Here is a 12,199-nt window from a genome sequence, read left to right as displayed (position 1 = left end):
CTTTACTAACACTCTCCCCACTTGGTGAGTCAGTGCCTTTAACTTCCTGTTTGGCACAGTTTTCAATTTCTGCGCAAGATGAACAGGAATAGGGAGAACCAATGAGAGACTAGCTGTAGGTGTCTGCACGGGCAAATTTAACGCTCATTTCCCACCAGAAATAGGAATTAACCAAAGGCTCAGCATGCCGTGCCGGAACAAGATTAGGGCCTGAAGCAATCCTGCGGGTTTGCGGCCAGCTCACAAGAAAGCGATTTGAAGAAAGGAGCTCAGGGACACTGTAATTCACAAACGTGCAGAGTTAAAAATGACAGCTATCGTCCAAAAATATATTGAAGGAAGGCTGCGAAGAGGACTTGAAAGCGGGGCAGAATTGCAGGAAAACGATTTCAGGGGGTAGACAGGAATTTCATTTAAAGCATAGGAAAAGAGGCAGAACGTCGACAATGATGCACTTGGCCAAAAAGGGCGTATGCGTTTTTTCCTGAATATATTCAGGAAAAAACGCATACGCACTTTTTGTCAATCAAGCAAGCATGTTAAAGAAATCTGCACTACAATGAAGACTCACTGCCCCCTGGTCAAAAGGGCCATCTGAAAAAAGTGTAAAATCCAGAAATGCAGCACAGGCCATGGAGAACAGGGAGCCTTGTTATGCTGATGGGTGGGATGTAAATTGCCAAGAGCCACTCTGGAGAAGTGTATGGTGTTTCCTGAAACACCTAAGAAACAAAGCAACGGAGCCTACGGCACTTCCACTTATGGTCCTATAGCTTAGGGAAATTAAAATCAAAAACACACAGCCACCCCAAAGTTTCAGACGGCTCTGTTTACAAGAACCTCGTCTACGGTACAAGTTAAATATCCCAGAAAGCGAAAAATGGATAAAGAAGTTGTGGTACGTACGTACAATGGAATATCACTCAGCAATGAAATCTACGTCATCAGGCCCGTAGAGACATAATGAGTGGATTCAGGTACGAGGATTCTACGAGAAATAAGTCACACAGAAAAAGAAACATCATAAGATATCACTAATACACGGAATGTAAACTTGGCTACACATGAACTGAATTACAAAACAGAACAGGGTCACAAATTTAGAAAACCAACTTATGCTTGCTTATGGGGAAAGTTGAGTTGGGGTGCTGCATAAAACCAGAGATGGAAATTAGCACAGATACCGTTCCATAAGCCAAATATATAATAGACAAGACCTACTCCTTGCTCAAGGAAATGGACTCAAAACCACATATTCAACGACTGGCAATATACCTGACAACTAAGAATCTTAAAACCCATAGATTTATATGTCTCCATAAGGAAATCAAGCGTGTGTACAGCGGACTAAACGCAGCAGTGAAAATCCGATAAATCCCATTATCAAAATAAATTTCAAAAACAAAATACAATGACAGTGAATTAGAGAGCAATTCTTAAATAATTCATTCAGGGCTTGTGATGCAACCTGGATTTACCACATCTGCACCCAGAGCTGGGTGAGATATAAGGCTGGACACTTCGGGCTGATAGCATTCGTGAGGTTCGGTGAGCAAACGCAGACCCTTTGAAGTCATACTGCATGGTACCCATTCCATGGGTCCCAAATCTCCAGGTTTAAGGGATTCTTCCTTCAGCTAAAACATGCATGGGAAACCCAGAGTATGGTCCACCATGTGATTGGGAAACGTTTTCAAATGCATCTCAGGTTTCGTCCCCTGGTACTCGGGTTCACCATTCCAGACGTTTAGTAACACTCTCCCCACTTGGAGAGTCAGTGCCTTTAACCTCCTGTTTGGCACAGTTTGCAATTTCTGCGCAAGATGAACAGGAATAGGGAGAACCAATGAGAGACTAGCTCCAGGTTTATGCATGGGCAAATGGAACGCTCATTTCCCACCAGGAAGAGGAATTAACCAAAGGCTCAGCATGCCCTGCCAAAAAGATTAGGGCCTGAAACAATCCTGCAGTTTTGCGGCCAGCTCACAAGAAAGCGAGTTGAAGAAAGGAGCTCAAGGGCACTGTATTTCACAAACCTGCAGAGTTATGAATGACAGCTATCGTCCAAAAATGTATTGAAGTAAGTCTTCGAAGAGGACTTGAAAGCGGGACAGAATTTCAGGAAAACGATTTCAGGGGGTAGACTGGAATTGCACTTAAAGCATAGGAAAATAGGCAGAACGTCGACAATGATGCATTTGGCCAAAAAGGGCATATGCGTTTTATCCTGAATATATTCAGGAAAAAACGCATACGCCCATTTTTGGCCAACCAAGCAAGCGTGTAAAGGAAATCTACACTACAATGAAGTCTCAGTGCTCCCCGGTCAAAAGGGCCATCTGAAAAAAGTGTAAAATCCAGAAAGGCAGGGCAGGTCATGGAGAACAGGGAGCCTTGTTATACTGATGGGCGGAATGTAAATGGCCAACAGCCACTCTGGAGAAGTGTATGGTGTTTCCTGAAACACGTAGGAAACAAAGCAACACAGCCTATGGCACTTCCACTTATGGTCCTATAGCTTAGGGAAATTAAAATCAAAAACACACAGCCACCCCAAAGTTTGGGACGGCTCTGTTTACAAGAACCTCGTCTACGGTGCAAGTTAAATATCCGAGAAAGCAAAAAATGGATAAGGAAGTTGTGGTACGTACGTATAATGGAATAACACTCAGCAATGAAATCTACGTCATCAGGCCCGTAGCGGCATACTGAGTGGATTCAGATACGAGGATTCTACGAGAAATAAGTCACACAGAAAAAGAAACATCATAAGATATCACTAATACACGGAATGTAAACTTGGCTACACATGAACTGAAGTACAAAACAGAACAGGGTCGCCAATTTAGAAAACCAACTTATGCTTGCTTTTTGGGAAAGGTGAGTTGGGGTGCTGCATAAAACCAGAGATTGAAATTCGCACAGACACCGTTCCATACGCCAAATATGTAATAGACAAGACCTACTCCTTGCTCAATGAAATAGACTCAACACCCCATATTCAACGCCTAGGAATATACCTGCCTAGGAAGAATCTTAAAACCCATGGATTTATGTCTCCGTAAGAGAATCAAGCGTGTGTTCAGTTGCCTAAACGCAGCAGTGAAAATCCGATAAATCACATTATCAAAATAAATTTCAAAAACAAAACACAATGACAGTGAAATAGAGAGCAATTCTTAAATAATTCACTCAGGGCTTCTGATGCAACCTGGATTTACCACATCTACACAAAGAGCTGGGGAGACATAAGGCCGGACACTTCGGCCTGATAGCTTTGGTGAGGTTTGGTGAGCAAATGCAGACCCTTTGAAGTCATACTGCATGGTACCCATTCCATGGGTCCCAACTCTCCAGGTTTAAGGGATTCTTCCTTCCGCTAAATCATGTATGGGAAACCCAGAGTGTGGTCCACCATGTGATTGGGAAACGTTTTCAAATGCATCTCAGTTTTCGTCCCTTTATACTCGGGTTCACCATTCCAGACGCTTAACTAACACTCTCCCCACTTGGAGAGTCAGTGCCTTTAACCTCCTGTTTGGCACATTTTGCAATTTCTGCGCAAGATGAACAGGAATAGGGAGAACCAATGAGAGCCTAGCTGTAGGTGTCTGCACGTGCAAATGTAACGCTCATTTCCCACCAGGACGAGGAATTAAAAAAACGCTCAGCATGCCCTGCCGGAACAAGACTAGGGCCTGAAGCAATCCTGCGGTTTTGCGACCAGCTCACAAGAAAACAAGTTGAAGAAAGGAGCTCAGGGGCACTGTAATTCACAAACATGCAGAGTTATAAATGACAGCTATCGTCCAAAAATATATTGAAGTAAGTCTGCGAAGAGGACTTGGAAGCTGGGCAGAAATTCAGGAAAACGATTTCAGGGGGTAGACTGGAATTGCACTTAAAGCATAGGAAAAGATGCAGAACGGCGACAATGATGCACTTGGCCAAAAATGGCGTATGCGTTTTTTCCTGAATATATTCAGGAAAAAACGCATACACCCTTTTTGGGAAACCAAGCAAGCATGTAAGAAATCTGAACTACAATGAAGTCTCACTGCCCCCCGGTCAAAAGGGCCATCTGAAAAATGTGTAAAATCCAGAAAGGCAGGACAGGCCATGGAGAAGAGGGAGCATTGTTTTGCTGATGGGCGGGATGTGAATTGCCAACAGCCACTCTGGAGATGTGTATGCTGTTTCCTGAAACACGAAAGAAACAAAGCAACACAGCCTATGGCACTTCCACTTATGATCCTATAGCTTAGGGAAATTAAAATCAAAACCACACAGCCACCCCAAAGTTTGGAACGGCTCTGTTTACAGGAACCTCGTCTACGGTACAAGTTAAATATCCCAGAGAGCGAAAAATGGATAAAGAAGTTGTGGTACGTACGTACAATGGAATATCACAGAGCAATGAAATCTATGTCATCAGGCCCATAGGGGCATAATGAGTGGATTCAGGTACGATGATTCTACGTGAAATAGGTCACACAGAAATAGAAACAGCATAAGATATCACTAATACATGGAATGTAAACTTGGCTACACATGAACTGAATTACAAAACAGAACAGGGTCTCCAATTTAGAAAACCAACTTATGCTAGCTTTTTGGGAAAGGTGACTTGGGGTGCTGCATAAAAAGAGATTGAAATTCGCACAGATACCGTTCCATACGCCAAATATGTAATAGACAAGACCTACTCCTTATTCAACGAAATGGACTCAACACCCCATATTCAACGCCTAGGAATATACCTGACTAGTAAGAATCTTAAAACCCATTGATTTATATGTCTCCATAAGAGAATCAAGCGTGTGTTCAGTGGCCTAAACGCAGCAGTGAAAATCCGATAAATCCCATTATCAAAATAAATTTCAAAAACAAAACACAATGACAGTGAAATAGAGAGCAATTCTTAAATAATTCACTCAGGGATTCTGATGCAACCTGGATTTACCACATCTACACCCAGAGCTGGGGAGACATAAGGCCAGACACTTCGGCCTGATAGCATTGGTGAGGATCGATGAGCAAATGCAGACCCTTTGAAGTCATACTGCATGGTACCCATTCCATGGGTCCCAACTCTCCAGGTTTAAGGGATTCTTCCTTCAGCTAAAACGTGCATGGGAAACCCACAGTATGGTGCACCGTGTGACAGGGAAACGTTTTCAAATGCATCTCAGTTTTCGTCCCATTGTACTCGGGTTCACCATTCCAGACCCTTTACTAACACTCTCCCCACTTGGAGAGTCAGTGCCTTTAACCTCCTGTTTGGCACAGTTTGCAATTTCTGCGCAAGATGAACAGGAATAGGGAGAACCAATGAGAGACTAGCTGTAGGTGTCTGCACGGGCGAATTTAATGCTCATTTCCCACCAGGACGAGGAATTAACCAAAGGCTCAGCATGCCGTGCCGGAACCAGATTAGGGCCTGAAGCAATCCTGCGGGTTTGCGGCCAGCTCACAAGATAGCGAGTTGAAGAAAGGAGCTCAGGGGCACTGTAACTCACAAACCTGCAGAGTTATAAATGACAGCTATTGCCCAAAAATATATTGAAGGAAGGCTGCGAAGACGACTTGTAAACGGTGCAGAATTGCAGGAAAATGATTTCAGGGTGTAGACGGGAATTGCATTTAAAGCATAGGAAAAGAGGCAGAACGTCGACAATGATGCTCTTGGCCAAAAAGGGCGTATGCGTTTTTTCCTGAATATATTCAGGAAAAAACGCATACGCCCTTTTTGGCCAACCAAGCAAGCATGTGAAAGAAATCTGCACTAAAATGAAGTCTCACAGCCCCCCGGTTAAAAGAACAATCTGAAAAGAGTGTAAAATCCAGAAAGGCAGCACAGGCCATGGAGAACACGGAGCCTTGTTATGCTGATGGGCGGGATGAAAATTGCCAACAGCATCTCTGGACAAGTGTATGGTATTTCCTGGAACATCTAAAAAACAAAGCAGTGGATCCTACGGCACTTCCACTTATGGTCCTATAGCTTAGGGAAATTAAAATCAAAAACACACAGCCACCCCAATGTTTGGGACGGCTCTGTTTACAAGAACCTCGTCTACGGTACAAGTTAAATATCCCAGAACGTGAAAAATGGATAAAGAAGTTGTGGTACGTACGTACAATGGAATATCACTCACCAATGAAATCTATGTCATCAGGCCCGTCGCGGCATAATGAGTGGATTCAGGTACGATTATTCTAACTGAAATAAATCACACAGAAAATGAAACATCATAAGATATCACTAATACACGGAATGTAAACTTGGCTACACATGAACTGAATTACAAAGCAGAACAGGGTCTCAAATTTAAAAAAACAACTTATGCTTGCTTAAGGGGAAAGGTGAGTTGGGGCGCTGCATAAACTCGGAGATAGAAATTAGCACAGATACCTTTCCATAAGCCAAATATGTTATAGTCAAGACCTACCCCTTGCTTAACGAAATGGACAAAACACCCCGTATTCAACGCCTAGGAATACACCTGACTAGTAAGAATCTTCAAACTCATGGATTTATATGTCTCCATAAGAGAATGAAGCGTGTGTACAGCGGCAAGAATGCAGCAGAGAAAATCCGATAAATCCCATTATCAAAATGAATTCCAAAATCAAAACACAAGGACAGTGAAATAGAGAGCATTTCTTAAATAATTCATTCAGGGCTTGTGATGCAACCTGGATTTACCACATCTACACCCAGAGCTGAGTGAGACATAAGTTTGGGCACTTCGGGCTGATAGCATTGGTGAGGTTCGATGAGCAAATGCAGACCCTTTGAAGTCATACTGCATGGTACCCATTCCATGGGTCCCAACTCTCCAGGTTTAAGGGATTCTACCTTCAGCTAAAACATGCATGGGAACCCCAGAGTATGGTGCACCGTGTGAACGGGGAACGTTTTCAAATGCACCTCAGTTTTCGTCCCCTTTTACTCGGGTTCACCATTCCAGACCCTTTACTAACACTCTCCCCTCTTGGAGAGTCAGTGCCTTTAACCTCCTGTTTGGCACACTTTGCAATTTCTGCACAAGATGAACAGGAATAGGGAGAACCAATGAGAGACTAGCTGTAGGTGTTTGCACGTGCAAATTTAACGCTCATTTCCCACCAGGAAGAGGAATTAACCAAAGACCCAGCATGCCGTGCCGGAACCAGATTAGGGTCTGAAGCAATCCTGCGGTTTTGCGGCCAGCTCACAAGATAGCGAGTTGAAGAAAGGAGCTCAGGGGTACTGTAACTCACAAAGATGGAGAGCTATAAATGACAGCTATCGACCAAAAATATATTGTAGGAAGGCTGCGAAGATGACTTGGAAGCGGTGCAGAATTGCAGGAAAACGTTTTCAGGGGGTGGACGGGAATTGCATTTGAAGCATAGGAAAAGAGGCAGAATGTCGACATTGATGCTCTAGGCCAAAAAGGGCATATGCGATTTTTCCTGAATATAGTCAGGAAAAAACGCATATGCTCTTTTTGGCCAACCAAGCAAGCCTGTTAAAAAAATCTGCACCTCAATGAAGTCTCACTGCCTCCCAGTCAAAAGGGCCATCTGAAAAAAGTGTAAAATCCAGAAAGGCTGGACAGGCCATGGAGAACAGGGAGCCTTGTTATGCTGATGGGCGGGATGTAAACTGCCAACAGCCACTCTGGAGAAGTGTATCGTGTTTCCTCAAACACCTAAAAAACAAAGCAACGGAGCCTACAGCACTTCCACTTATGGTCCTATAGCTTAGGAAAATTAAAATCAAAAACACACACCCACCCGAAAGTTTCGGACGGCTCTGTTTACAAGAACCTCGTCTACGGTACAATTTAAATATCCCAGAACGTGAAAAATGGATAAAGAAGTTGTGGTACGTACGTACAATGGAATATCACTCAGCAATGAAATCTATGTCATCAGGCCCGTCGCGGCATAATGAGTGGATTCAGGTACGATGATTCTAAGTGAAATAAGTCACACGGAAAATGAAACATCATAAGATATCACTAATACACGGAATGTAAACTTGACTACACATGAACTGAATTACAAAACAGAAAAGGGTCTCCAATTTAGAACAGCAACTTATGCTTGCTTAAGGGGAAAGGTGAGTTGGGGTGCTGCATAAAACCAGAGATAGAAATTAGCACAGATACCTTTCCATAAGCCAAATATGTAATAGTCAAGACCTACCCCTTGCTCAACGAAATGGAGTAAACACCCCATATTCAACGCCTAGGAATACACCTGACAAGTAAGAATCTACAAACCCATGGATTTATATGTCTCCGTAAGAGAATGAAGCGTGTGTACAGCAGCATGAATCAGCAGAGAAAATCCGATAAATCCCATTATCAAAATGGATTACAAAAACAAAACCCAAGAAGAGGGAAATAGAGAGCAATTCTTAAGTAATTCATTCAGGGCTTGTGATGCAACCTGGATTTACCATATCTACACCCAGAGCTGAGTGAGACATAAGGTTGGGCACTTCGGGCTGATAGCATTGTTGAGGTTCGATGAGCAAATGCAGACCCTTTGAAGTCATACTGCATGGTACCCATTCCATGGGTCCCAAATCTCCAGGTTTAAGGGATTCTTCCTTCAGCTAAAACATGCATGGGAAACCCAGAGTATGGTCCACCATGTGATTGGGAAACGTTTTCAAATGCATCTCAGGTTTCGTCCCCTGGTACTCGGGTTCACCATTCCAGACGTTTAGTAACACTCTCCCCACTTGGAGAGTCAGTGCCTTTAACCTCCTGTTTGGCACAGTTTGCAATTTCTGCGCAAGATGAACAGGAATAGGGAGAACCAATGAGAGACTAGCTCCAGGTTTATGCATGGGCAAATGGAACGCTCATTTCCCACCAGAAAGAGAAATTAACCAAAGGCTCAGCATGCCCTGCCAAAAAAGATTAGGGCCTGAAACAATCCTGCAGTTTTGCGGCCAGCTCACAAGAAAGCGAGTTGAAGAAAGGAGCTCAAGGGCACTGTATTTCACAAACCTGCAGAGTTATGAATGACAGCTATCGTCCAAAAATGTATTGAAGTAAGTCTTCGAAGAGGACTTGAAAGCGGGACAGAATTTCAGGAAAACGATTTCAGGGGGTAGACTGGAATTGCACTTAAAGCATAGGAAAAGAGGCAGAACGTCAACAATGATGCATTTGGCCAAAAAGGGCATATGCGTTTTATCCTGAATATATTCAGGAAAAAACGCATACGCCCATTTTTGGCCAACCAAGCAAGCGTGTAAAGGAAATCTACACTACAATGAAGTCTCACTGCTCCCCGGTCAAAAGGGCCATCTGAAAAAAGTGTAAAATCCAGAAAGGCAGGACAGGTCATGGAGAACAGGGAGCCTTGTTATACTGATGGGCGGAATGTAAATGGCCAACAGCCACTCTGGAGAAGTGTATGGTGTTTCCTGAAACACGTAGGAAACAAAGCAACACAGCCTATGGCACTTCCACTTATGGTCCTATAGCTTAGGGAAATTGAAATCAAAAACACACAGCCACCCCAAAGTTTGGGACGGCTCTGTTTACAAGAACCTCGTCTACGGTGCAAGTTAAATATCCGAGAAAGCAAAAAATGGATAAGGAAGTTGTGGTACGTACGTATAATGGAATAACACTCAGCAATGAAATCTACGTCATCAGGCCCGTAGCGGCATACTGAGTGGATTCAGATACGAGGATTCTACGAGAAATAAGTCACACAGAAAAAGAAACATCATAAGATATCACTAATACACGGAATGTAAACTTGGCTACACATGAACTGAAGTACAAAACAGAACAGGGTCGCCAATTTAGAAAACCAACTTATGCTTGCTTTTTGGGAAAGGTGAGTTGGGGTGCTGCATAAAACCAGAGATTGAAATTCGCACAGACACCGTTCCATACGCCAAATATGTAATAGACAAGACCTACTCCTTGCTCAATGAAATAGACTCAACACCCCATATTCAACGCCTAGGAATATACCTGCCTAGGAAGAATCTTAAAACCCATGGATTTATGTCTCCGTAAGAGAATCAAGCGTGTGTTCAGTTGCCTAAACGCAGCAGTGAAAATCCGATAAATCACATTATCAAAATAAATTTCAAAAACAAAACACAATGACAGTGAAATAGAGAGCAATTCTTAAATAATTCACTCAGGGCTTCTGATGCAACCTGGATTTACCACATCTACACAAAGAGCTGGGGAGACATAAGGCCGGACACTTCGGCCTGATAGCTTTGGTGAGGTTTGGTGAGCAAATGCAGACCCTTTGAAGTCATACTGCATGGTACCCATTCCATGGGTCCCAACTCTCCAGGTTTAAGGGATTCTTCCTTCCGCTAAATCATGTATGGGAAACCCAGAGTGTGGTCCACCATGTGATTGGGAAACGTTTTCAAATGCATCTCAGTTTTCGTCCCTTTATACTCGGGTTCACCATTCCAGACGCTTAACTAACACTCTCCCCACTTGGAGAGTCAGTGCCTTTAACCTCCTGTTTGGCACATTTTGCAATTTCTGCGCAAGATGAACAGGAATAGGGAGAACCAATGAGAGCCTAGCTGTAGGTGTCTGCACGTGCAAATGTAACGCTCATTTCCCACCAGGACGAGGAATTAAAAAAACGCTCAGCATGCCCTGCCGGAACAAGACTAGGGCCTGAAGCAATCCTGCGGTTTTGCGACCAGCTCACAAGAAAACAAGTTGAAGAAAGGAGCTCAGGGGCACTGTAATTCACAAACATGCAGAGTTATAAATGACAGCTATCGTCCAAAAATATATTGAAGTAAGTCTGCGAAGAGGACTTGGAAGCTGGGAAGAAATTCAGGAAAACTATTTCAGGGGGTAGACTGGAATTGCACTTAAAGCATAGGAAAAGACGCAGAACGGCGACAATGATGCACTTGGCCAAAAATGGCGTATGCGTTTTTTCCTGAATATATTCAGGAAAAAACGCATACACCCTTTTTGGGAAACCAAGCAAGCATGTAAGAAATCTGAACTACAATGAAGTCTCACTGCCCCCCGGTCAAAAGGGCCATCTGAAAAATGTGTAAAATCCAGAAAGGCAGGACAGGCCATGGAGAAGAGGGAGCATTGTTTTGCTGATGGGCGGGATGTGAATTGCCAACAGCCACTCTGGAGATGTGTATGCTGTTTCCTGAAACACGAAAGAAACAAAGCAACACAGCCTATGGCACTTCCACTTATGATCCTATAGCTTAGGGAAATTAAAATCAAAACCACACAGCCACCCCAAAGTTTGGAACGGCTCTGTTTACAGGAACCTCGTCTACGGTACAAGTTAAATATCCCAGAGAGCGAAAAATGGATAAAGAAGTTGTGGTACGTACGTACAATGGAATATCACAGAGCAATGAAATCTATGTCATCAGGCCCATAGGGGCATAATGAGTGGATTCAGGTACGATGATTCTACGTGAAATAGGTCACACAGAAATAGAAACAGCATAAGATATCACTAATACATGGAATGTAAACTTGGCTACACATGAACTGAATTACAAAACAGAACAGGGTCTCCAATTTAGAAAACCAACTTATGCTAGCTTTTTGGGAAAGGTGACTTGGGGTGCTGCATAAAAAGAGATTGAAATTCGCACAGATACCGTTCCATACGCCAAATATGTAATAGACAAGACCTACTCCTTATTCAACGAAATGGACTCAACACCCCATATTCAACGCCTAGGAATATACCTGACTAGTAAGAATCTTAAAACCCATTGATTTATATGTCTCCATAAGAGAATCAAGCGTGTGTTCAGTGGCCTAAACGCAGCAGTGAAAATCCGATAAATCCCATTATCAAAATAAATTTCAAAAACAAAACACAATGACAGTGAAATAGAGAGCAATTCTTAAATAATTCACTCAGGGATTCTGATGCAACCTGGATTTACCACATCTACACCCAGAGCTGGGGAGACATAAGGCCAGACACTTCGGCCTGATAGCATTGGTGAGGATCGATGAGCAAATGCAGACCCTTTGAAGTCATACTGCATGGTACCCATTCCATGGGTCCCAACTCTCCAGGTTTAAGGGATTCTTCCTTCAGCTAAAACGTGCATGGGAAACCCACAGTATGGTGCACCGTGTGACAGGGAAACGTTTTCAAATGCATCTCAGTTTTCGTCCCATTGTACTCGGGTTCACCA

This window comes from Delphinapterus leucas, chromosome 4 (assembly GCF_059928025.1).
Source record: "Delphinapterus leucas isolate spDelLeu-1000000601 "Yukka" chromosome 4, BTC_Dleu_Yukka2, whole genome shotgun sequence".
Lineage (NCBI taxonomy): Eukaryota > Metazoa > Chordata > Mammalia > Artiodactyla > Monodontidae > Delphinapterus > Delphinapterus leucas.
Note: the sequence above shows the minus strand (reverse complement) of the source record.